The sequence below is a fragment of the Canis lupus genome, chromosome Y (assembly GCF_048164855.1).
Source record: "Canis lupus baileyi chromosome Y, mCanLup2.hap1, whole genome shotgun sequence".
Lineage (NCBI taxonomy): Eukaryota > Metazoa > Chordata > Mammalia > Carnivora > Canidae > Canis > Canis lupus.
Genome location: NC_132877.1, coordinates 14,758,834 through 14,785,845, shown reverse-complemented (window position 1 = coordinate 14,785,845; position 27,012 = coordinate 14,758,834). Strand labels below are relative to the sequence as shown.

The 27,012-nt window shown below is 41.0% G+C and overlaps 1 long non-coding RNA gene across 1 annotated transcript; it reads left to right on the top strand.

Moving 5' to 3' along the window:
* Positions 1 to 7,006: 7,006 nt before the first annotated feature.
* LOC140629058 (uncharacterized) lies at positions 7,007 to 24,966 on the top strand. The gene is made up of 6 exons (XR_012026919.1): positions 7,007 to 7,102; positions 12,435 to 12,657; positions 16,405 to 16,664; positions 23,000 to 23,123; positions 23,788 to 23,866; positions 24,684 to 24,966. It is a non-coding gene; the product is annotated as an uncharacterized lncRNA (long non-coding RNA).
* Positions 24,967 to 27,012: the final 2,046 nt, after the last annotated feature.

The window sequence follows — 27,012 nt, the reverse complement described above, 5'->3', positions numbered from 1 at the left end:
CTATTTGGGGTCTTTTCTGATTTCACACAAATCTTAAAATAATTTGTTCCAACTCTCTGAAGAAAGTCCATGGTATTTTGATAGGGATTGCATTAAACCCATAAATTGACATGGGTAACAGTGACATTTTCACAATATTAATTCTTCCAATCCATGAGCATGGAATATTTTTCCATCCCTTTGTGCCTTCTTCAATTTCTTTCCGAAGTGTTCTGTAGTTTTTAGGGTATAGATCGTTTAACTCTTTGGTTATATTTATTTCTAGGTATCTTATGCTTTTGGGTGCAATTGTAAATGGGATTGACTCTTTAACTTCTCTTTCTTCCGTTTCATTGTTAGTGTATAGAAATGCCACTGACTTCTGGTTGTTGATTTTGTATCCTGCCACACTGCCAAATTGCTGTAGGAGTTCTAGCAATCTTGGGGTGGAGTCTTTTTGTTTTTTTAAGTAGAGTATCATGTCATCAGTGAAGAGGGAGAGTTTGACTTCTTCTTTGACAATTTGATTGCCTTTTATTTCTTTTTGTTGTCTGATTGCTGAGGCTAGGACTTCCAGTACCATGTTGGATAGCAGTGGTGAGAGTGGACATCCCTGTCTTGTCCCTGATCTTAGGGGACAGGCTCCCAGTGCTTCCCCATTGAGAATGATATATGCTGTTGGGTTTTCGTAGATGGCTTTTAATATGTTGAGGAATGTTCCCTCTATTCCTACACTCTGAATAATTTTGACCAGGAATGGATGCTGTATTTTGTCAAATGCTTTCTCTTCAACTATTGAGAGGAGCATATGTTTCTTGTTTTTTCTCTGCTGATATGATGAATCACATTGTGAAGTATTAGTGGAGACAGTCACTTATTTGTACACCATGGGGACAAGGCATGATCCCATGTTTAGTATTCGCTCCATTTTGTACTCCTTCCTCTTGGGTAGCTTATTTCTCTTTCTAACCTTCTCCCTTCTCATGCCTCTCTTTCCATCCCTTTTCTTCTCTCTCCCTTAAGTAAATAGATAAATGAATAAATAAATAAATAAATAAATAATTCCTTACAAAATTTACTGACCTTGATTTGAGAATGCAATTGGACTATTCTCATTATAGACAATGTCTCAGTAGTGAATTTGAATTTTCACATGTAAAACAAAATGAATATGGCTTAATAATTTTCTCCTAAGAATGAGAAACTGAGTAAACTTTAGCAAAAAATGCTTCTTTTCTTTTTTTTTTTTTTTGAGCCACAGAGAAAGAGAGAGCGTGATAACTGGAGGCAGAGAGGAAAGGGGGAAGAGAATCTTTACAGATTCCATATGCAATACAAATCTTTGGCCAAAGCTACCTCTCATGGAAATGAGAATATGAGCTAGTGCAAAATCAAGAGTTGGACACTTGAATGACTGAATCAACCAGGTGTCCCTAGAAGAGTGATATTTGAATCCATGATTGACTTTCCATAATACCTTCAATTGAGCCATTTATTTGATGTCTTTTTGCTTTCCCAGATGAAATATTCTGGCTCACCTGAGTAGGTACACAGATTTACAGCTTTGGCTATGTGTTTCTTTTGGAGGCTCTGGAATATAGACTCATTGAAATGGACTGAAATAGAATGATATGTTGACAGCTTAATGTCAGAACACCAAAAGAAGGACTGATAACCTTACTGAGCTCAAAAGTTTGATACCATTCCTAATTGTTTACCTAGCAGAGTCACCTGATTCAGGGAATCTGATTCACTGGGGCTTTACATAGGACACAGAATTGTTGTCTGATTGCTGACAACAATTGCTGACAATTGTTGTCTGATTTTGGTATAGGCTCTATACCTAAAATATCCAAGAGAAAGTTACTAGGACATAAAATATGAAATTCCCTCAAAAAAATTAAAAAATCAACTTCAGTACACATCAATATAATGACTTTTGGTAAACACGTCCCAAAATTGAAATCTGAACTTTAGACAGATATCTGTGCATGTTCCTCTGTGCTAATCACAAAAGGTAATATTACAGAAAGAAACTCATGTCTACTGATGATCAAATGGATAAAGAAAATGGAGTCTATGCATGCAGTGGGATATTGTTCTGCTTCATGGAAGGAAATCTTAACATTGTTGACAACATGGATGGCCCTGGAAGCCATTATGTTAAATGAAATAAACCAGGAGTTGTATGACAAATACTCCATGGTGTCACGTGTATTTGGAATCTCAAATACTCAAAGACAAAGAAGGAGAAATTCAAACAGTCTCTTGGGGAAAGAAATATAGAGAAAAAGTTGGGGATAGGAAATTAAACATGTTCAGGAAGGCCTTTTTACCACATAGATCTCTTGATTAAACAAGGGCTCACACTATTTCTGAAAGTCATTGGGATAATATTTCCAAAGGTGTGGTGCCTAAATTGAACAAGAGCAGCTCTAGCAGAAACTGTGTAAGCAAAACCTTCTATTAGCTGAAAAATAGAGAATGATGGAAAAACAGATTCATTAAGAGCATGATGTGGGTGACTTACCAAGTGTTAACAAACTGATGGCTGGTGGGTCCCAGAGGAAGAATGGAAGTGTTTCGGTTTGAAGAAGGTTCTCATAACACCTGACATGTCCCAAAGGCACCTGAGTTCATGCCAAATACCCCTTAGCCTTGATCTCTGTTGGTCTCTCCATTAAATCCTCCTGCAGGGATCCCTGGGTGGCGCAGCGGTTTGGCGCCTGCCTTTGGCCCAGGGCGCGATCCTGAAGACCCGGGATCGAATCCCACATCGGGCTCCCAGTGCATGGAGCCTGCTTCTCCCTCTGCCTGTGTCTCTGCCTCTCTCTCTTTCTCTCTCTGTGACTATCATAAATAAATAAAAATTAAAAAAAAAAATAAATCCTCCTGCACTAGGTTCACTGCGGGAGATATCAATATCCTGAGGGAGGTCTGTGAGCAAAAAGAAGGTGAAATCTAACTCAGGTTCCACCTCACATGCTGACAAAAACCACCATGCACCTACCCAAATAAAGCCTCTTAGAATGGCCAGACAAGCTGTTGTCAGCCTCCCCAGCATTCACAACTGTTGACAGCCTGTTGCCAGCCTCCCCAACATTCACACTACCAGCTCTCTCTCATAGAGTTCTCCTGGGGACCAGCTGAAAACTCTCAGTGACCAAGACCAGTGAGTGGTCTGCCTATATTCCAGACTGATTCAGAATCCATGACATTCCAAACCGTCTGTCACATGGCAGCTTTGCCTGCAAATGGCTTCCCTTCAACTGAAGAACCCTTGATGAGCACTTACTATAAATTAATTAGGAAAGTGGTTACTTGGCTGTAGATTGGGTGGTTTAATGGATAAAATATAAGCCACACAAGGTTCCACTGTCTGTGGGTCTCAGTATCTTCATAAGCAGCTAAGAATAAGGACTGCCAGGTAGTGGCCATTGGCTGCGCTTGCTCTAAGTGGGCCCCTTTTGTGTTCCTTCCTTTTCTCTCCTATTCCAGTCTCTACAGACTTCTCATCCTTCTTTTGAGCCTACTGTGTCAGGGCTCTAAGTCCAATTCTTTGAACAGGACCCTTCCTGGAGGTCTGTGTGTCTCAGGAAATTTAACATCTGACCCTGTCTCAGTACATCAACTCAGGTTCTGGAATCCAGTCCTGTATAGGACCCACACACGATTAGGAATAGAAGTGTCCACTCATATTGGGCCATATTTAAGCAGATCGCAAACCCAAGCAAAGAATTCTCCCTTGCCATCATCTAAAGACCAAATAAACCATGGCACTTAGTAAATGTACTCATGTGTTGGTTTGTATTTCAGGTGACCACATTGCTTTCCTAAAACATAGGATCTTATATAAAGGAAGAAGAAGTCATAGAGGCTGGGGTCAGAATTTCTTATAAACTCCATTAGATTATAAAACCACCTTTTTATTTTATAGGTGGATATATCCTGAAAATGCACTACTTCCAAAAAGGCAGTATTTTACTACAGTCATGCAAAATTAAAAAATACAAAGCAAACTAATTAAATAATCAGGCATAAAAATTCTAGGCAGACTAGGAAATGGCTTTCCATTTCATTCATGAGTAAAGAGAGGTGCTCTTGAAATAGCAATTCTTTCATCTCCTGCAGTCAACTGAGCTAAAATCAAAACTGCAGACTTTACTCATAAACATACATAAAAACGGAAATGGAGCCCTTACGTGGACCACAAGGCACTCATAGAACATTTGCAAAGGTCTTTATTACAAAAAGGAGACAAGAGGAGCATTGGAAGGGCCTGCAGGTGACACATCTTGGTGTACCACACCCCAATTGAAGTACCCAGGTCATCTGTAAACAGTGAAAACAAAATAAATACTAAAGAAAAGATACGTCTTCATGGCAAAAGAACACCAAGACTTAGAAAAATCCTCCATTTCAAAGAAATTAAGGTGTTACAAGGAAAGAGGAAGCACTCAGATTCCTCTGTTGGCTTATGGATTTAAGATAAATTATCTAGAAATAAACAGTCATTCTCATCCAATTTCTGGTAAATCCTGGTACTCCTAGTTGTTTCTGAATGCTATCCGTGTTTCTCATGCTCATCTTTGGAGTAGATATATCCTGTAAGTTGTAGGTATCAAATAGCACACAGATTTTCCTTGAATCACCCCTGGGTCACCATACCCTGTGACCCCAGAACTGAAACAACTATTCTATGATTCTGTGTGTCTCCTGCCCTGCAGATTTACTTTGGAGAGACTTTGCAAATTTAATTGTATTATTGAATGTACACCATGAGGACAACGACTTGAGGTCCCATAGGTCTATTCATAACTGATATATATCTGCTCTGCATATGATTTTGCCTCCTCCATTGAAGGGAACACATAATTTCACAAGGATTTGGCAGTGTACCTGACATTCCCAGGCTACAAATCGCATCTACATAAGTAAAAGAATCAGAGCACAAAGCACAACATAGAAATGATAAGAGCCATCCAACATAACAATTACCTAAACTTCCCCAATAACTTATGAAGTGGAAAATAAGGATCAGACTTGTAATTAAAAGCCTTTTAAATAAGATTTCATATACCTTCCACTTGTGCTAGTACGATTTTTGTATTGTTAGGAAAGGCACCAAATGAAGAAAGATAGTGATTTGTTCAAGACCTCAGGATCATCAACAATTTACTTTTTCTTCCTGGTAGGTCCTCACCAGGATGCTGAACTGTTGTCAATTCTTCCAAAGCTACTTGCTTCGCTGTATTGAATATTTGGTCTCGTTTCTCCATTTGTCTTTGGATCAGAGGGTTAATCCATTTTCCTCTCTCCAGAACAGCACAAAGTGTTCCTGGACAATCATGGCCTAGGAGTTTACCGAAGGCCCCTTTGGTTTTCCCCTGTGCCTAGTCAAGACTTAAAATAATTTAAGGTTCCCTTGTAATTCAGTTATTTTCATGTTTAAATATCTTATTTATTTATCCATGAGAGAGATGGAGACATTGACATAGGCAAAAGGAGAGGCTGGGTCCCTCTAGGTAGCCTAATGTGGGATTCCATGATCATTAACTAAGCTAAAGGCAGATGCTCAACAAGTGAACTACTGAGCCACCCAGGCAATCCTGTAATTCTTTTCTTTTAAAGATTGTTTTTAATTTTTTATTTATGATAGTCACAGAGAGAGAGAGAGAGAGAGAGAGAGAGAGGCAGAGAGAGAGGCAGAGACACAGGCAGAGGGAGAAGCAGATTCCATGCACCAGGGAGCCCGACGTGGGAATCGATCCCGGGTCTCCAGGATCACGCCCTGGGCCAAAGGCAGGCGCCAAACTGCTGCGCCACCCAGGGATCCCCCTGTAATTCTTTTCGTATACAATAAGTAGACCTTCATCTGCTTTGTACAAAGAACAAGAAAAAAAAGTAATAAGGATCCACATATTTGCTCCCAAACAACACAGAAAGAAATATAGACATTCAAAGGAAATTGCAGTTTGTTAAATAATTCGTTATTCATGACATAACTTATTTAAAGAGAGGAAATTATTTTTATACCCATTAAAATAGGCAAAATTTCAAAAACCTGTGAGTTCCCTTCGTGCAAACTGACAGTAGCAAGGACGGCTATCCAGTACATTCACTTCAGTACATACTGATTCTTTTTCTAAAAGAGTTTATTTTTTTATTATGACAGTCACAGGGCGAGAGAGAGAGAGAGAGAGAGTCAGAAACACAGGCAGTGGGAGTAGTGGGCTCCATGCCGGGAGCCCAATGCGAGACTCGGGTATCCTAGGTGTCCAGGATTACACCCTGGACTGAAGGCAGCACTAACCCGCTGAGCCACCTGGGCTGTCCCATAGTGGTTCTTTTATTGTAAATTAGGAATTGGAAGATACATAAGTCTAGGAATTTCAGCACTCAGACTTGAAGACACTACCTTACTACATGCAAATATGGTATCATTTTAAAGAACTCTTAGGATATTACCCACATTTTTCACCACCAAGTTAAGACAAATGTTCTGCAAATAGTCCTAGCAGCCTCTCCCTACTCCTCAACAGGAGATGTTTCTGAAGGAAGAGACAAATATCAAAAACTACCCTGACACATCACTGAAAGGGAACTTGTCATGCCTATTTAAAACAAAGCAATAAAATTCTTGGAAATTCCACCTTTAATTACATTTTTAAAAAATTCAGAATTGGACAAAATAATAAGGCTCTCAACCTCCTCAGGGATCTTTTGAAACAGTCAGTCTTTGGAAAAGGCAGTTGATACAAGACTTCTAAGATAGGCAAATGATGATAGTAGTGGGCAGCTTCCACCCAAGATAATGTCCAAGATTCTTATCTAAATCTTTCTCCGTTTTCTATCCACTCAATAAAAATAAATCTTCTCTTTCCACAGATCCCTTTTGGACCTTCACCCAGATCTCCCCTTTCACTCCTTATCTTTTCTTATACTTTTTATGCTAATTATAATCATTATTAGGTCAGAACATAGCCAAACAGGTGCCATGACTCCCTGTCTTTCTGACTGTTGGACATGTCATCCACCAATGAAACTCGTGGTAAATCCCTCAGGGAAGTGTGGATTTCATCTAATGAAATGAATCACCAATGCTGGAATTTCCAACTTATATGTGAGTTCCCAAATAAGACCACAATTGTTTTTTTAAGGCACAGTACTCAGGGGAATTACCCATTATGCCAAAGATTGGAAAAATATTCCCATGTGTGAAGATTGCACAAATCGGAAAGCCTGTATACCAGCGACCTCCAATTTTGGTAATTGGTCACATGTTACTGATGATACAATATATGCCCGACATGGAATATGGATCCATCAAATCCTATTGTCATGAATAGTGACGGATTGTCACATTGCCCTAGATTTCTCAATGTGTGCATAGTGTCATATCTATCATTGTTAACACCTTCTCCTCTGGGACCAATAAAATCACAGGGCAGAACAGGATGTGAAGTGCAATAAGGAATAACCTGTCTAGCTTTTAGGCTTATTTTTTTTTCAGGTTATTTTCATGGCTTCCAGGAACAAATCTATTGGTCTAGGTTGAGAAGATGCAGTTCCCCAGTATGAGGTAAATTTTCTTCATTCTTAACTTTTCTTTTTGTTTACTTTCATAATGGTCATAGCCCTGATCCTTTGTCTTCTATATGGAGACTTAACAGTTTTGATAGAGATGTTCTCACATGACATGAATGGTCAAGAAGATCTTATACTTCAGTTGAATATGAAGATGACTAGACCACGTGCAGCAGCAATGCATGGGATCTCTGGTTTTCTCTGAATATGTCAACCCCTCACAAGTGAGAAAAGGACCATCAGGGACTGTGAATGGAAGTCACAAATTGGTAATGGACTGACTACAGATAAACTTGGACTCTGTTGTGAAGTTATCAGCAACCCTCCAAGGATACCAGCAGATAATCTAGATTTTCCTACTAGTAGAAATTCGTAACAGTACCTTGAGCAAGCATCCTAGAGAGGCAACCAATAATTCCTCTCATTATTTTCCTAGTCAGAGTATTATTTGTCCCTTAGGCAGTCCTTGACTGTTCTATCTTGACAACAAACAACCACCATTAAAATAGCCCAACCTGTGACATGGGATAACCTGAAGGAAGGGTGTACAAGAAATTTTACACTGGGGAGCTGAGAAGTGACACCATACTCCCATGATACAGGGGAGAGGGCCTGGAAAGATGAGGCATTAAGAAAAAAGACGAGTTGGAATTGGGATGAGTGGTGGAAGGAGAGGGAGAGCAAGAGATGGATGATAAGAAGGTCAAACATCATTTTTGCTATTTAGGTTCCTAGTGTGGATGAGACAGAGAAGCGATCTGATCAGTCCCAAATTTTCCAGACTGTGTATGTAGAACACAATATTTACCAGAGATGTTTGAAATTTGGTGACAACTGCCAGTCCAAAGGGTAAAAAATGAGCACTTAGGATGTATCATACTCTGTACTCAGTTTAGCTACTTAAGACCCCACAGGATACTTGACAGATTGTAAGTGAAACTCCACTTTTGGGGACAACATTCCTAAAGTTCAAATAGATCTGTTATCTCCTTGGGGATGTGGGCCAAGGAATTCTGTATCTTGTGATAACAAAGGACATACTATACAAATGATTCAATTGAAGATTCCGTGGAGATTCATTCAGTTAGTTGATTCAAGATTAATTATTCAAGGGGTACGTGGATGGCTTTGTCAGTTAAGTGTTTATTGATTTTTACTCAGGTCATGATCTATGGGTCTTGAAATCCAGTCCTATGTCGGACTCCGTATTGGCTATGGCAGCTGCTAAGATGTTCTATTTTTCCTTCTGCCCTTCCTCTTTTCCTTCTCTCTCTTCCTGTCTTAAACTTAATAAAATGAATTATTATCCTAGTTTACTCAGTATGGCATAATTAAGAGCAACAGAACAAGGCATCTTATTTTTGTTTCATGTGTGTATATTGTAATTTTATGACGATTCATTAGTTTATAACCACACTAGTAAAATTTAATTTCCAACTCATATTTGATTTCGTTCCATGATAGATATTTTGCAGCCACCATTTGAGTATTAGTTTGTTGTTAAATCTTAGCAAAAATTGAGGTAATTACTTTCTAGTGAATATAATTTATTATTTAGAATAACTCAGAATACTTGAACAAGTAGTATAAACTGTATCCCTATATCCCTATTCCCTGGCACAGATTTGTCACAATTATTAAAAGTTGCATCATTGTGGAACATTTGTCATGAAGAAGAAATCAGTGGAGTTATTTTGTTTTTCATTGAAGCCTACCATTTCTACGAAGGTCAGCTCTGTATTGTGCCAATAGTGCAGGGTTTGACAAATGAATATCATGCATGCAACATGTGCATTGTAGTTTCACTGCCTTAATTCCCATTATTCAACTATTCATGCTGTTGCACTTTCTGTAGAAATCTTAGCAACCATTTAGCTTTTGTCATCCATATAGATTTTTTTTTCAGAAATGGAGCCATAAAAAGTGTTGTTTTTGAAGTCCCTACATTTTTCAATTTTATCTATTATTTAACATTCATCCATGTCTTTTTGTGGCTTAATAGGTCAAATATTTTTATATTAATATTTTTAGAGGTATAGACTGCAATGTATGGGGAAAGCAGAGGAAGAGGGAGAGAGGATCTTAAGCAGGCTCCAGGCACAGCACATGGCTGTCATGAAGCCTGATCTCATGAACCAGAGGTCATGAACCTGAGGCATAATCAAGAGTCAGAAGCTTAACACACTGAAACACATAGGCTCTCTAGGAGCTTAATTGCTTTTTATTACAGAATAATATTTCTTTGTATGGTTTAAATTGAAGTTTCTTTTTCATTCCTTTAAGAGTGACTGCTTAGCTGTCTCTAGTTTCAGTAATCCTAAATAAAGCTGAATTTATTTATAAAACATACTGGAATACCTTGGGGGAAAGTCAGTTTCAGGGGATCCCTGGGTGGCTCAGCAGTTTGGCTCCTGCCTTTGGCCCAGGGCACGAACCTGGAGTCCCAGGATCAAGTCCCACATCAGGCCCCCAGAATGGAGCCTGCTTCTCCCTTCTCCTGTGTCTCTGCCTCTTTCTCTCTCCCTGGGAGTCTTTCATAAATATAAATAAATAATTTTTTTTAAAAAATGAACGAAAGCCAGTTTCATAGGCTAACCTCCTGAATCAGTTTGGATTAGGTCCATTAAAAATCTAATTTCAAAGGGATATAAGATTGTAGAGTATAATTCCTGTCAGCTTGTCCCCTAAATTTACCTACATAACTTTCAAGCCATCCCAAACAACATTGAATTCAAGCTGAGATGTAAGCAAGAACGGCTGTCTCTGAAAATAAAAAGTTGAAAACATGCATGGTGGAGTATGGAGAAATAAAAAATAAGTGATATATGAGAGAATAATGGGCAGGTTATGGGTGGGTTCATGTGTTAGCCAGCTGCAGGATAGTTAAAGAACACTGAAGTTCAAAATATGGAACTTTAGAAATCTGCTCCTCAATAGACTTCCCTGGCTGAAAGAGCTCATTGGTAAAAAGGAAAGGAACCACAGGTAATTGAGTGGGGTCTCAATTTCCTGGAGGCCAGAAGGACTGGGTGCTGAGCCAACAGAGTTCCCATGTATTGGTTCAGGGCAATTGGTTTAGATCAGCAAGAGTTGGAGCATGTTTAGCTTTGGTGCCATCAACCAGGTTCCCAGGCTGGGCCTGAACTGCAGTCCATGTTGGGTCCATACAAGGGACTGGAACACAGCCTACATCTTCCTCTTAGAGAGGCAGAGCAGGTGTCCATTGGGGTGATTGAGTGTTCACTTACGGTGCCCAGCAAGCACAGAAAGGGACAAAACTTTCCTTCATCCAGGAAGAGGGGGTGAGAGGAAGAGTGGCTAAGACTCTGAGGAAACCTAAACATCGCTCATTTCAGTGCCCCCCCCCAGATACCTTAGGGGACAATTGGGGTAAGCAGGCACCATTGGAGACTGCAGATTTGTTAATCACCACATCACACATCTCCAGGCCTGGAGATGGAGGTGTGGCCTTCTTTCCACTCAGACCCAAAAAAGGCATAAGGGGTTTTAAGGAACAAACAGCTTATAATGTGCCTGGCCTCCTGACAAGGTTAGGGCAACACCAACCAGGCAGAGACCCTTGAGAATCTGTGCAGCAGGACCTTCCTTGGGGCATCATTTGGAAAAACAGGTGACCAGAACATTTCCTGATGGAAATAACAGAAAACTCCAGCCAGGGGGAACATTGCATAGCAACTCAAGGCTTTCCATTCTTGATTCGTTTTATTGTTTGTTTGTTTGTTTTTTCAAGATAAAATTGTCCTTTTTTTCATTTACTTATGATAGTCACACACAGAGAGAGAGAGAGAGCCAGAGACATAGACAGAGGGAGAAGCATGCTCCATGCACTGGGAGCCTGACGTGGGATTCGATCCCGGGTCCGCAGGATTGCGCCCTGGGCCAAAGGCAGGCGCTAAACCACTGCACCACCCAGGGATGCCTGTCCTTTATTTTTTAGTTTATTACAATCTCACCTATTTTCTTGTTTTATCAACTCTTCTTTTTAAAACTTTAATGACATATTTTAATATCACCTGAGAAATGAGCAGAGCATACGAGCAGGCAATTTTTGGAAGAGGACGATATGTGGTCAAAAGGGATGTGAAACAATGTCCTCCATCACTTGTAAACAGTAAAATAAAAATCAAAACCACCATGAGGACAGCCCCTGTGGCTCAGCGGTTTAGCGCTGCCTTCAGCTCAGGGTGTGTGATCCTGAAGACTCAGGATCCAGTCTCATGTTGGGCTCCCTCTGTGGAGCCTCCTTCTCCCTCTGCCTGTGTCTGTGCTCTCCCGATCTCTCTTGTGTCTCTCATAAACAAACAAACAAAAACAAACAAACAGACAAATGATATAAATAAATAAATAAATAAATAAATAAATAAATAAATAAATAAAATCTTTTTTTTTTTTTTAAAGATTTTATTTATTTATTCATGATAGTCACACAGAGAGAGAGAGACAGAGAGGCAGAGACACAGGCAGAGGGAGAAGCAGGCTCCATGCAGGGAGCCCGACGTGGGATTCGATCCCGGGTCTCCAGGATCGTGCCCTGGGCCAAAGGCAGGCGCCAAACCGCTGCGCCACCCAGGGATCCCTAAATAAATAAAATCTTAAAAAAAAAGCCACAATGAGGCACCAAATCACACTGGTGAGAATGGCTAAATTTACAGCTAACGATGACAAGGATGTGGAGAAAGGCACCAAATCACACTGGTGAGAATGGCTAAATTTGCAGCTAACGATGACAAGGATGACACTGATGGGAATGAAACTTGAAACAGCCACTCTGGAAAATAGTTTGGAGGGTCCTACAAAAGCTTCTGATACAAAGTAATTGCTCTGAAATACCTCTCTTGTCTCCCCAGATACACCCCCGTCTAGACAGCAGAAGTTGGTAGCTGTGCAGCTGCATTCACTATGAAAGGACTATGATGTCACACATTGCCAAGGTGACTAGAAATATACCTGTGCCTCTCTTTCCAAATGACACCCTTGAGCTGAGTAGATCAAAGTTGATATTGAGGGAGTTCTCCACTCTCTACCTAACTTACTTGAAAATGGGCAAACTCAATTGTTACTGCTGTGAAGGTATGTTCATAAAGATCTTCTGAATGCTCTTTGTTACTAACTGGATACTTACCTGTTTCTCAAACTTTTTTTCTCATTGTTTGAAGTTTCCTCTCCCTGTATTGTCATGGGGACTTTACCTATGTGTTTTTGTTTGTTCTAGTCCCTCATTTCTATTTTTGATTATTCTACCAAACTAGTTGCCTTGAAAATTTGGCCTCCATTTCAAAAAAAAATGTCTTACTCACTATTATACCTTGCATCCCTCATTTGTCACTACAAAGATCCTCACAGGGGGAAATATGGTTATGTTTATTTTCAGGATTTGTTAGTGTCCAAATTTATATATTCAATCTATTCATTTTAATAATTCAGTGTGAATCCAGAAAGGTTGATATGGAGGATATTTGTCATTGTTTTATCAATGGTTCACAATGTCTTCCTTACTGTTTCTCCCAAATTGGGGATCAAATTCTGTATTTGCAGGGACATGTTGCTACCTTCATCTGAATGGTTGCCCAAAAGTCACTCTGTGAATATGTGTGTCTATGTTTCAATGTATGTCCTCTAATACACATTTCCTTTTACACTTTGGGCATTATCCAAAATAAGACTTTATAGAGATATCAATTTTATCCTAACCTTAATCAAATAATTCCTCCCCTCTTCAGGTGTAAGCATGGTGAGAATATAGTGATAGTTTTCTCAATTATTATGCTGCAAATAGTCAGTCTTTCTATTTGCACTGAAGATTGGATAATTGGTTAATAAATTAATGACTGAGAGATAAACATGTAAACATTTATTAGTCATACTAAAAAATAGGTGATGTACACATATGAGTAGAGAAAGGACATCTTACAGAAGTGGAGAATGGCAAGTATTTACATTTGGAAGGCCAGTAGAAAACAGGAGAGTTCATTAGAATGGTTTTTATATAAAGTATTACGCAGTTCTCCTGAACTGCCCTCCAGAACTCTGTCCAAAGCTAAGCTATGGTTTATTCTAGGACATGTCAAGGTCTCAGGCACAGTTTTGAAGCATGTATATGTGAGTGAGGAATAAATAATGCATAATGACATTGTTTCATAGGTTTTAAAACACAAGACTTGATACTAGTGAGTCTACTTTCCTGCAACTACTATTCATCACATTTGATGTGCTGATCATGACTCAAGAATTGGAACGTTCTACAGGATAGTCATGTATATTTTGATCAAGGGTCCCAAGAGTATATTTGGGGAGGTAGCAAACAATTTCCCTTTCTTTATTTTTTGAGACCTTAATTCTGTCAAAAATACATTGTTTTAAGGTAAAATACTTGTATTTAGGCAAAGCCACTTTGCGTAAAAGACAATAGTCTGGGAAGTCATATTCTTAGATTTTAATCCAGCTCTGGAACTTGTGAAATGTGAGATCTCAGACATGATATTTAGCTTCTACTTAGACTTCGTGATCATTATCCATACATTTATTCATTCAATGCTCATCAAACGTATACGTAATGTTTTGTTGACTCCATCCTCCTCAGGTGGATAAATAGAGGCACACTAGTGAGTTTCATGAACTCGAATTCAGGAGCTAGGATATGAATCCAAGCTTGTAGTGTGAAATCTCATACTCTTATTATTGAATTACATTGCAGTGATTATTCAGTCATAAGATTATTGGTTACTGTGTAAAGGAGCTTTAGCTTCTGTGTGTATATCAGGAACAACCTGCGCCAAGGGAAATCCCAAAATTTTCACCATTATGAGGTCATTTCAGTAGTTATATAGCTCAGGGAAGCTCTTGAGCTGTAGTGGGAGAGATCTTTCTATAGTCACTAATAGGAACGTGCACAGAAGCCTGGTCTGTCCTAAGTCACAGATCTGGTCAGTTCAAAGCATTATTATGGTCCATTTAAAGCTATGATAGTGTTAATTCAAGCCATGGTTTGGTTTGCAGATTCTGAGGGTTTGGAGGCACCATTAGAAACCCTGGTCAGGAAGAGAAGTCTGTCATTGTTGAGCTGTTCCTCAGCACGTGACCTCAATCTGCTCAGAATCGAGGAGTTTCTTTCATGATGGCTTTGTCTGTATGGTGAGGCTAGTAATGCTGAAATCCTGTAAGCCTACCCCTGGGACAATGAAAGATAGACAAAAGGGCCAGTTTATGGTTAGCTTGCTATCATCACACCTTTGCTATTCACTTGTACAGGTGAGATACAATGCTGATCAATGCCTGGCCAATCAGTGTCATGGCACGGTCTGACTTCAGGATGTGGCCCAAAAATACTAAGAATTGGAAGTAGAATGGCGAGTGCCTGGATGGATCATTGATGAAGAATGCGACTCTTGATCTAGAGTCATGTGCCCTTGTCTATGTTGGGCATGGTGCCTTATTAAGAAAAAAAATAGTATCGGACACATATGGTAATATGTCTGAAAATACATTCAACCTGAGACCTAAAACATGCCTGAATGACATGAATTAACAATAACTGTTCATCATGGCTGGTTAGTTTAAGGGAAGCTACGTCTTGGCAGAGCCCTCATGGGACAGTATGCTTGGAAGCTCCTGGGTTCTGAATCACCTTGGGAGCAGTCCACTTGTAATTGGGGCTAGTCCCCTGGTGTCCAGGAAGGCTCCACTTGAGACAACTGGCAGTATGAATGCTTGAGGAGATTGACCACATTTTGGGTTCCCATTGACATTCCAGAGTTTGACTTGGGGACAACTGCTTTGTGTTTTTGGTCAGGGATTGAAACCAGGATTGGATGATTTAGATAGGATTTGTACTTTACTATTCGCTCAGGCCATCTCCATGTTATGAAATGTCATGCACAGACAACTTAGGGCAGGAGGATTTGAGAAAGAGACTGAGGCAGCTCTTGGTTCAGGCGTGCAGAGCATGATCTTTGGGACCTTAGGCAATTCACAGACCTCTCTCCACTGTGATCCAACTCACGTCATGTCTCAGTCCCCTTATTCATCAGTTATGTAACTCTTGGCATAATCAACATCATGTCTTGTGCTCTCAATGACTGTGTTGTTCTGTCTTTCTATATTGTCTCACCTAAAGAAAGGTATGTCCCCACATAGTGTCTGCTAGCTATTTTCTTGTTTTCTGACATTAAGTGCATTTGATATCATCTAATCTTTTCATGATTTTCAAACATATAATACAGTGTTGCTTATCACAGGCCCTTGTCTGCAGATGGAATTTCAGAACACATTGAATTTGTATCACTGAAACTTTGGACCCTACCTGCAACATTTCCCCCTTTGTCCCTCCTTTAGGCTCCTACTCTTTTCTCTTATGCTGTGTATTGGCTTTCCTAGGTTAGGAACATAAGTATCATTCAGTATTTGTCTCACACTACCTGCTTATTCCTCTTAACATAAGGGCCTCCGGGCCCATCCATGTTATCATTATTATTGTGATTTCCTTCCTTTTAAAGTGGGATAATATTTATCACTTTAGTGGGAAAGTGGGATAAGAAATAATATTTCCTTGTGGAGACAGACTAATTTTTTTATCCTTTTGTTCATCAATGGAAGTGAAATCCTTTCTTTTTTTCTTGGGTGTTGTGAATGATGTTGCAGATCATGTGCAGATAACTCTGTGACAGTCAGATTTCAACTCTTTGAGACATATTTGCCAAAACTCAGATTACTAGATTATATGACAGATCTTTTTAAATATTAGAGGGGGGACTCCATGTTTTTTCATCGTGACTTTGTTTATTTTATCATTATTATTTTTTTTTTACTTTATCTGTTTAGACTCTCAGTTGGATACTTTAAGAATATGGCTTCTCTGAAGATTTTCTGCACCCCACTGTGACTCAGGTTTCTCTGCAAGGCAAATGACCAGTATTGGAATCAAATTTTGAATTTTGATAATCTTATCACTTTTTTGGATGGTCTTCTCACATAAAGATATCAACAGCTCTTACTATGGTCATCCATTTCCCAGGATCTAGAGTTAAAAACCAAAACCCAAAACTATTTATGAAACCAGCTGGATACATCAGAACTGAGAAGTAAGCAAAAATATTTCAAGTTTTCAGAAACAGAAAAATCACCCATAAAAGGTATCAATGGAAGATACAATGAAAATTCATTCATTAAATTGACTCAAGAAATATTGTCATTGGGGCATCTAGGTGTTTTTGGCAGTTAAATTTCCTCCTCCTGGTTTTCACCTCTGGTCATGATCTCAAGGTCATCATAATAACCCATATTCAGCATGGAGCCTGCTTGGTATTCTCTCTTCCTTTCCCTCTGTCCCTCTCCTCCTTACACTTTCTCTTTTGCTTTCTTTACAGAAAAAAAAGAACAATTATGCAATTTTGCTCAGGGTGCTATTATAAAGACAAATATACCAAGCCATATTCTTTATATTTTTTGTTTGAAAATCTTAATTTAAATGGTCAGTCATTAGTTTATACCCAAAATAGTAAAGAACTCTGTTAGTCAGACATAATGGTAGGTGTTGTGAAGCTAACATTTGCATACTTAATCCGTGTTAAATGTTTGCAAATAAACCTCTTATTATATTTTAATAAATAGACCGTGTTACTGACATTGCGGTTAGGGTGAAGTCATAGTGCAGCATATAATATTAAAATGACCCTATCACCCTATGCCTTGGCACATAATCTCCACAATTATTCACACCTACACCTGTGTGGAGCATTTATCACATTTAACAAGCTGGTGTAAATATATTATCAACATTGACTTTGACCACTTATATTAAGGACTGCTCTGCATTAGGGAATGTTTTGACACATGCATAATAGTATGTAACTCAGGATCCTGGGAACATGACCTGAGCCAAAGGTAGTTGCTGATCCAAAGGAGCCACCCTCCTGACCACATATTACTGATTTTAATTCAGGTGAAGATGACCCACTAGGTTACATTAGTTTTAGGTGTACCACCTGTAATTGTCACTTATGTTTATTGAAAATGCACTCACCCCAAACATAGATACCATGTGTCCCCATAGAGCACTATTACCATTCCACTGATCATATTCCTTTCACCCTCTCTCTTTTTTAATGGACGTGGAAGTCTGTCCCCTGTACTCTTCTTCACAACTATGATTATTTGTAAATTATATAAATTCAGTTTTTAAATCTCTCACATACTGGATGATTTTGTAACAATAGATTAGAGAATAAATACAATAGACTAATAGACTAAATAGACAGAAAAAAATTTCCCTATGGGGCACTCGATACTGGGACTCCAGGATCACACTCTGAATCAAAGATAGATGCTCAACTGCTGAGCAACCCCGGCATCCCTTGCTCTTTTTTTATTTTTAGTTTTATAAAGCTTATTTCTGACACTACACTACAGGTAAGTACCGTGCTACTAGTTCAACACAGCAGCCCATTTTATCTTTCCTGTCTGGGACCTCAGTTGTCCAGTTTTGTGCTGCACTCACTGATGTGCTACCAGAATGGAAAGTCTACCAACTGCTCTCACAGTCATCAATTGCACCTGATGTGGACTTTGTGAGGTCCACAAAGTGTGTTTTGTGTGTGACAATCCGTGTGTTTCCCATTCTGCACACAAGGAAACTTAGGTCCATGAAATGGAGTAAGGACTGACATATCTGAGGTTACAGAGCCAGGGAGGACACAAAAGCAGAAGGAAAAACACACAAGGAGCTCAGATGCGACCACCAGCATGATGTATTTGGAGAATTGCATGTTGTTGTGGAAAGACTTGAATATTGGGGTATGGGGTACTGGGGTGGTCTAGGGAGATGTGGAGCCCAGTAAGAAAGGCAGCACCACGTGGTGGTTAAGATCACAGTCTCTGGTCAGACATACACATAACTGAACCTCATTCCTGCTACTTCCTCACTGTGTAACCTTCATCTTGACCTTTATAATTCCTGGCCTTTTTGCTTGTATATAAATGGGGATAACAATGATCACACTAAGCTGTTGTGAGGATGAGATGGACACCAAGTTACTTGGTGTCATTCCCAAAATTTAGAAAATGCTCCAGAAATAGGAGCCTTTAGAATGTGGACCCCCCAATTCTGAATGGCCTAGCACAACCATTGAGTTGAGGCTGCGCTGGGTCACATGACCACATCTACTCCAATCAACTGCAGCCAGAGAGCAGAGGTTACCTGCTTCTGTGGTCATTGCTGTTCCCAAGACTTATGGAGGGAGTCTCCCTGGAATGAGTCCATAGCTCCTGGTGTCTCCCTATGGAGGCCAAGAGAGCACATGAGAAAAATATTTCTTTCCAGGGATCTGTTTGAGCCCCATATGTCCTTGATGATTGCTCTTGGTTCCCTTGTCATTCTCCTTGGAACAGCTTTCCTTACCTAACTCCATGCCTTGGTTTTTGTATCTGCAAAATGGGAGCTATGGTAGTTCTGCTGATCTGCCTTCTGGTGCACCTGTGAGGATGGGCATATAGTGGCGTCATGTGTAAGTGGATTTCCAGTGTAAACGCCATGTGAACAGGTAGAACTGTTCATTGACTGAAGAAATCGTGTACCTGTTCCATCAGGCAGCTACACACCAATCACAATTAACTCTATGGAGACAGAAAAGTCACTCCCTCTGAGTCTAAGTGGATGCCAACATATGGGGGGATTTTATAGAAAAAGCAGGTCAGACAACATCCCGCCTCTTCTCTCAGGGCTTTGTGAGGGCAGTTGATGTTGTCCTAGCTGTACACCTGTAGCATTTCTCTTCTTTGTTGGTGGGCCTAGTGACTGGGAGGAAGACTTAACTACAAACATTTCAGTAGTGTTTATTTTCTTACACTTCTTTGAAAATTATTCTTTTGTAAGCGAGAGAACTAATATGGGGAGGGGAAGAGGAGGAGGGAGAATCAACATCACTGCTGGGCAGGGAGAACAATGTGGCGCTAGGACTCTGGGATCATGACTTGAGCAAAGGCAGATGCATAACTAACTAAGCCTCCCAGACATCCCTGGTAGTTTGCTTTCTTAACGTTATAAAGAGAGTGACATTTTCACAAAAAAATAACATAGTTATTATGATATAGATTCTAGGTGGTATTTCAACAGGAGTTGAAAGTACTGGCCTGTTTTGTGAGTCTTGTCTCCTTGTGAAATATTGGTCTCTTGGGGAGCCTAGTTTCTTATATTGGAAGCTGATTTTAAAAACAAGATCTGGCACTAAATTTGGGGGTTTCTGCTGGGGCATTGTTGCCTCTATGTCAAATCAGCAATAAGTGTGTGTGTGTTCACCTGTAGATATTCATTAAACTAAATATGAGTTCACGGTGGCATCTGTAGTCCTTCACCAGGTGGATCAATCGATCCTCCTCCTTTGCTCAAACACCAGGCTCAAAGTACCTGACTCCACACTTCTGCCACACATTTACTTGATAAGACTGGACACTCTATCCACATCCACTCTCTCCACGCTGGATTATATGCAAGGGCATTCTTGTGAATTATGTGAAGGAAAAACAACATAGGATTTGTTTATAAGACACACAGAAGACAGACGAGGGTTACAAGAGGAAAACAAGGGGGAAGCAGAAGAACCGTAGGTGTCAGGGGGAATCCACCTGTTCCAGGTTTGCAGAGAAATGGGCCCAGGGCCTCCTTCTCAAGTTACATTAGATCCATGGGGTCTCACACTCGCCAAACCTGGGGCAAAACCTCAGGGAAGGCAGTGTGAGTGGAATGCTGTGTGTCTGACCATATGTGGTGGGAGGAGTGGGTCTATTGTAGCAGAACCCTGGGATCCCCAAGCAGAGTTCCCAGGGCTAGGCTGGATTTTGGGCATCTCCCCAGATATTCCATCAAGGACCTGGTGAGGAACATACACCTGAACCTGAGGAAGAAGGCCAAGGGATGGGGCACAGAGGAAGGAGACTTTCTCTATATGAGGTCAAGCAAGGTAGAAGTTAAGACAGGCTCATGTCCTCCTTACAATGATGCAAGGACAAGAATGTTTTCCCTCCTGATTTCAGGCCAGGATGGCCTCCAGTGACGACCAGGATATGATGCTCTGACTGGTTCCCATGGCAGTGAGGATGAACGTGGCAGGATAGGCCAGGTTGGAAATACAGAAGCATCGCTCTTAGGCTCTGTGGTGGAATTCACACTGCAAAGGGTGGACTTCTATCTGGCTCATTTGCCTCCCCCTCCTCCCTGTCCCTCAGAGGCTTGGTTCTCCAATATTCTGAAGAAATGTAGACATGGGAGATGAGTGGTGCTAGAAGCATGAATGGGGTACAAGATGCAGAAACCTGGGCAACAGCTATCTTTCAAGCAACCTGCCCTTTCCTTATTTAATTTCATAATATACCCATGAGAGATACAGAAAGAGCCAGAAACATAAGCAGAGGGAGAAGTAGGCTCCATTGGGGAGCCCACTGCAGGACTCAATCCCAGGACCCCAGGAGCACCCCCTGAGTGGAAAGTATATGTGTCACTAGCCACCCAGACATACCACCACCTGCCCTTTCAGGTCAGATTTGCTTCCCAGCAAAATCCCCATTGTTGTAGATCTGGAACCTGAAGGAAGTGAGCTTATTGATGGATATTTCTATGTCCAGCCTAGGCCTGGGCAGGTGGTTGGGGAGAGACCCTGACAGCTAGGCTCTTCCTCATGGTGTTCAGTGTGGATGCACAACTGCTAGGCTAGATGCAGGGACATAATAGTGCACAAGCTCAGCCTTGCCTTTGATGGCACTGGGTCCTCTACTCCCCAATAATGGGACTCTACCCAGATAGGACTCCAGGATTCTGACTGAAGGTAAGGGCCCTGAGACCTCCAAACACCAAGCTATTGTTAGTTAACACTGGGTCCTCTGGTCGCCATGCAGGTGCTTGGGTGAGAGGGTCCCGGGTGTTCAGATCCAAGCCTCCTGGAGGCCACGTATAGTGCTCATGACCCTACCCCTCTCTGCTCTAATGCACAGTGCTCTAAAGGCACAGCTCACATCTGGGGCAGATCTGCCAAACAGAGAAAACAAGAGCCACCTCAAATCAATAGTCTCCTCTCCAAGGATCCATACTGGTGACATCTGGTGTACTTCCCCATGGCTTATTTTTAGGTGAGTTCCCACTTCTCCACACCATTAAACCATTAGAGAGAGAGTCCTTAAGCATTCTGGAGCTCAAAGGGTTCTCTCAACAACTGGATTGAGAAAAGCAAAGGACAGTTTGGGAGAAGATACATTGTCCTGAAAATAGCTCAGTGTAAAGTTTTGGAGGCTTAAAGAGGTGACGGTGTAATCAGAAAAACAGTAAAGAAATTAAACTTTGTGAGTAGTTATTTTTTGGAAGATGGACTGCTGCTCATACACATGGGTGGTATACACTAGTGTGTTTCCAGCTATTTGAAGGAATATTCCTATAGTGATATTGTGGAGGTCACTGATACATATCCAATTAATTTTGTAAATGTCTTAATTCCACACCAATGCTTCATTGCTATTTGTTGGAACTCCTTCAGTCAAAATTCCTGTGAATCTCGCCACATAGATGGAAACATGACTGGCCCAGGAAAACTGGTTTAAATATTTTATTTTTTTAATTATTTATTTTTAAACATTTTATAACTATTCATGCATGAGACACACACACACACAGAAAGAGAGAGGCAGAGACACAGGCAGTGGGAGAAGCAGGCTCCATGCAGGGAGCCTGAAGTGGGACTCAACCCAGGTCCAGGATCATGCCCTGGGCTGAAGGCAGGCACCATTCTACTGATCCACCCAGGCATCCAAAGTTTAAAAGATTTTAATTTTTTTATTTTTTTAAATTTTTATTTATTTATGATAGTCACAGTCACACACACACACAGAGAGAGAGAGAGAGAGGCAGAGACACAGGCAGAGGGAGAAGCAGGCTTCATGCATCGACGTGGGATTCGATCCCGGGTTCCAGGAACACGCCCTGGGCCAAAGGCAGGCGCCAAACTGCTGCGCCACCCAGGGATCCCTGTTTAAAAGATTTTAAAAATGCCTTTGTGGGTTTTATTAAAATAATTTGATATTAATGATATCTGTAAAGAATTTGAATAAGAAGAATCATTTTCTAAATGTGAAAGGTATAACAGCAATAACTGTATTTTACATGATATGCAATGTAAATATATCATTGCATCTAAATGAATAAATATCATGGTACACATTTGATTTTACTAAAGGTTTATATTATTAAGACTAGCGACAAAATCTATACCTACTTGATGGAAAAGTATTTTTTGTTACATCACTGGAAGCTGGACTTAGATTTGGGATTAGCATATATTGGGGTATTAAGAAGTCTGGAGTATATGGTACCAATCCTTTAATAATCTACTTTGTAAGCTTAGCATATTTTAATTATAGTACTGTTTATATCCACAAGATCCTTGAAGTGCACTGGAAGTGCTGTCAGAAAGGAATTTACATGATCATGCGGATGCTCTTCTCTCACTGATGATGATCTGAAGATGCAGTACTTGCTTCTGCTTCTGGAATACCCCTTGTGTGTATGTACATATGCTTCATGCTTTCCACAACTCTCACTCACCCATCAGAACTTGGTGGTGGTGGTGTGCCTAAATCCCTGCCCTTGGTGGCAGTCAAGGACAGGGGAGAAAACTGGTTTGTTCTGGATTATTTCACCCAAAGGTGGAGGGGGTGGGGCTGTGCGCAGGGGCACCAGGGGAGGCAGGACAATGGGGAAAGATGGAAGTGACAGTATGATGAGTATCCTGCAGAGCCAGAAACCCAAGGACCTGGAGTCAGGGGGACACAGGCCTAGCTGTGGATGAGTGGCCTGGAGCCTGGAGATGCCCTGGTTGTGTCTTGTATCGAGGCCACTACTTCATTGGTAATGTGATTGTGAAGACTTGGGGGGCTGTGGTGGAGGTAGTGTCCTTAGCTGGACACAGCACAGATGGAGCAGAACATGAAGGATGGGCATCTGAGCCCATGGAGCAGGAGACCCAGCTTCAATGAGGCCAGAGGGGAGGGAGAATGTCACTCCTCCATTGGCACTGAGTCCTGGATCCCATCAAGGGGATCATGCCTGACCTCCCATGCACATATGGGTCACTTCCCTGGCATCTATGCTAACATTTGTCCCTGTGTTTAGAACTTTCTATACCAAATGTCCCTGTGACACTGTCTCTTATTCTTTCCTTCCACTAGATGCTGCTCTACAGCCACTGCAACAACCCGCATTTCTGATTCCTCAGTCCCAGTGTGGACAAGGAAGAGAGAAGATCTGGTGAGTCCTCCTCAATCTCCAGAAGGCAAATGGGGATCCGAGTGTTTACCTGGGCTCTTTGACGTTAAGGTGACAGTATTAAACAGCTATAGCTTATGGAACACTCAGCGTGTGTCAGGCTCCTTTTGCCAAGTACCTTTTCTCTCTTTTAAAAAGATTTTATTTATTTACTTCAGAGAGAAGATTGTGTGCACAAGTATAGGCTCTGTGGGGAGGTAAAGGCAGAGATGGATGGAGGGGGCGGGGGAAAGAATTTCCAGCTGACTCCTTGGTGACCAGAGAGCCTGACTCAGGGTGCAATTTCAGTACCATGATTCTGACCTAAGCTGAAACCAAGAGTCCAACAATCAACCAGCAGAGGCACCCAGGCATTCCTTCATGAATTAGTCTCTTAACTGACCCCAGGATTCTTGAAGTTTGTTCTCACTCTACATGATGAGAAATAGAATCTCCGGGAGATGACGTGACCTCTCCAGAGTCACACAGCATATAGGTAGAGAAGCTGTGATTCGAATTGACGTCCCCAGAATCCAAATGTCACAGACTTAACAACTCTCCTGACCCACTGCCTAAGGCAGTTGCTAATTATTGAGTTTCTATGATGTGCTGGAGAATACAGAGATAAATAAGACAGACTCACACTCTAAATGGTTTGTGCTGTGTCCACTCTCCTGGGAAACCTGTCCTCATTTCTCTCCAGGATCTAGCACACAGCCTGGAACAGAGTAAGACCTCAGTTACTATGGAAAAAATGATTTGCACTTATGTCAGAGACTTTTTTATTTTTAATAAGATTTTATTTATTTATTCATGCGAGACACACAGAAAGAGACAGAGGGAGAAGCAGTCATCCTGAGGGAAGCTGGATGTGGGACTGGATCCCAAGACTCCCAGGATCATGACCTGAGCTGGAGCTAGATGCTCAACCAGTGAGGTATTCAGACAACCCTATCAGATTTTCTGTGGTTCATACCCGAGATTGTAGAACACAGAGGATGTCCTGGGACCTCATATTTCTCCTATCCAGGCATCTTTTTGAGTCCTTTCTTTTGGGCGGTTGGCTGAACCCCACTGTGCCATCCCAATGGTCCCTTCTGGTCCTGGAGTATTATTCTATATAAAATGGTGGTTTAGGATGATTTTTTCCAGTGGCACATGCTTCTTCATTTTCTCCATGTTCCTAGGTTTATTTGGCACCTTAAACCCTGTGCTGAATATGTTAAGTTGTCTAGATGCCTTCCCCTGAAAAATACATTTACACCTAGCTTTTGCATCCAGTTTCCAAGCCTTCCTAAACCTGAAATTAAGTGTCTCTGCTGCAGAGGATTCTTGGAGGCTGAAGACCTCTCAAACCAACAGAATCACTTCCTAATGGGAGGGGGGGGGTTACTCAATCAGAAAAGTCATAAATTGCTGTCATGTGCTGTGCATCACACCAGGTGCTGGGGACCACAGGGGACAGCTGCAGTATCCAGCTGAGTTAGGAGGCCACTCAGGGAAGTAAGAGTAACCCCTGGCCTCTCAGACCACAGCTTCAGACTGGCCTCTGGGGCTTCTGTAGATTCCTACCTCCCTGGGGGTGCCTGGGCTTTTCTCCCTCCTGGCCTCTCAATTAGAGTCTACTGTAACAGGCTTATCCAAGATAAGCAGGATGACTCCTAGTAAGGTTCCTTAGTGCTTCTGCTCCAGAGTATATCCTACAGCCATGCAAACTCAGCTGCTGTTTGTTACAAGTTCAAAGCAACCCTCATTCTAACTTCCTCAGCAGAATGTCAGAAACCTCTTCCTCCCCTTTTTGCTGCTAATAACAATAATAACAGCCAATAATAACAAAAAGTTTAGTCATTCATTGGGCACATATATATGGAGCACTGTGGGTCCCCTGGGCCTGCGGGGTGAACAAGATCACATGTTTGGCTGAGACATGGGGTGGCCCCCCACGATGAGATAATGCCTGGCTGCCAAGTACTAATCCTCATTTTTCAGGGTCTGAATATTCCCCAATTTTTAGACTGCTTTAAGGAAAAAATATAAACTTCAAAAACAAGTTTTGCTTCTAAAGTGGCAGTCTGCAGAATTAAGAAAACTTTGAAATATTGATGGATCACAAAACTCAGAAAATAACATTTTGGTATTGACTTCCATCTGTACCACCTCTTCCTGAATTTCTTATTTACTTATTTGCTGGCATAGTCTTTGATCACTTCTTCATAGGACATAAATGTTTCTTTTAACAGAGAATGAGCAGTGTCTGTGAGGTGTTAGGGAGCAGAAGAGGGGGAGGGAGGGGAACAAGCAGACTCCCTCCTGACACAAAGTCTAACATAGGGCTTCAACAATGACCCTGAGATCATGACCTGAGCAGAAATCAAAAGTCAGATGTTTAACCTACCTAAGCACCCCACGGGAGTGCTTTTTCTAATATAACCCTTTTTCAAAAAGAAATATTTATTTATTTATTTATTTATTTATTTATTTATTTATTTATTTATGAGAGACACACAGAGAGAGAGAGAGAGAGAGAGGCAGAGACACCGGCAGAGGGAGAAGGAGGCTCCACGCAGGGCTCCTGATGTTGAATTTGATCCTGGATTTGGGATCATGCCCTTAACCCGAAAGCAGATGCCCAACCTCTGAGCCACCCAGGCATCTCTCTAATATGTTCTATTCAACAAGTAAAATAGACATCAGTCTTCCTTCTAACAGAAAAGAGTGAAATTGGTTCTTTCTTAGCCATAGTTTAGAAAAGGATGTGTCACATGTCCTCAGTTGTGACACTAAATAACTTTTTGAAATTGTTGTCATATGTGGGACAGATACTGAACTTCTGTCAGTAATATCCATCATCTGAATATTTTGAGTTTTCTTTGTGAACTGATTAAATTTTAATACTCTGAAGGAAGGTCAGTCATTAATTAGTTTTTCAATGTAAAGAGTTTTGTAAAGAGTTTTCCATTGACTTGATTTTGTGAGAAACCAGGTAGAAACTCTTTTTTTTTGCATTTTTTAAACGGTTTTATTTATTTATGATAGTCATACAGAGAGAGAGAGAGAGAGGCAGAGACACAGGCAGAGGGAGAAGCAGGCTCCATGCACCGGGAGCCCGATGCGGGACTCGATCCCGGGTCTCCAGGATCGCGCCCTGG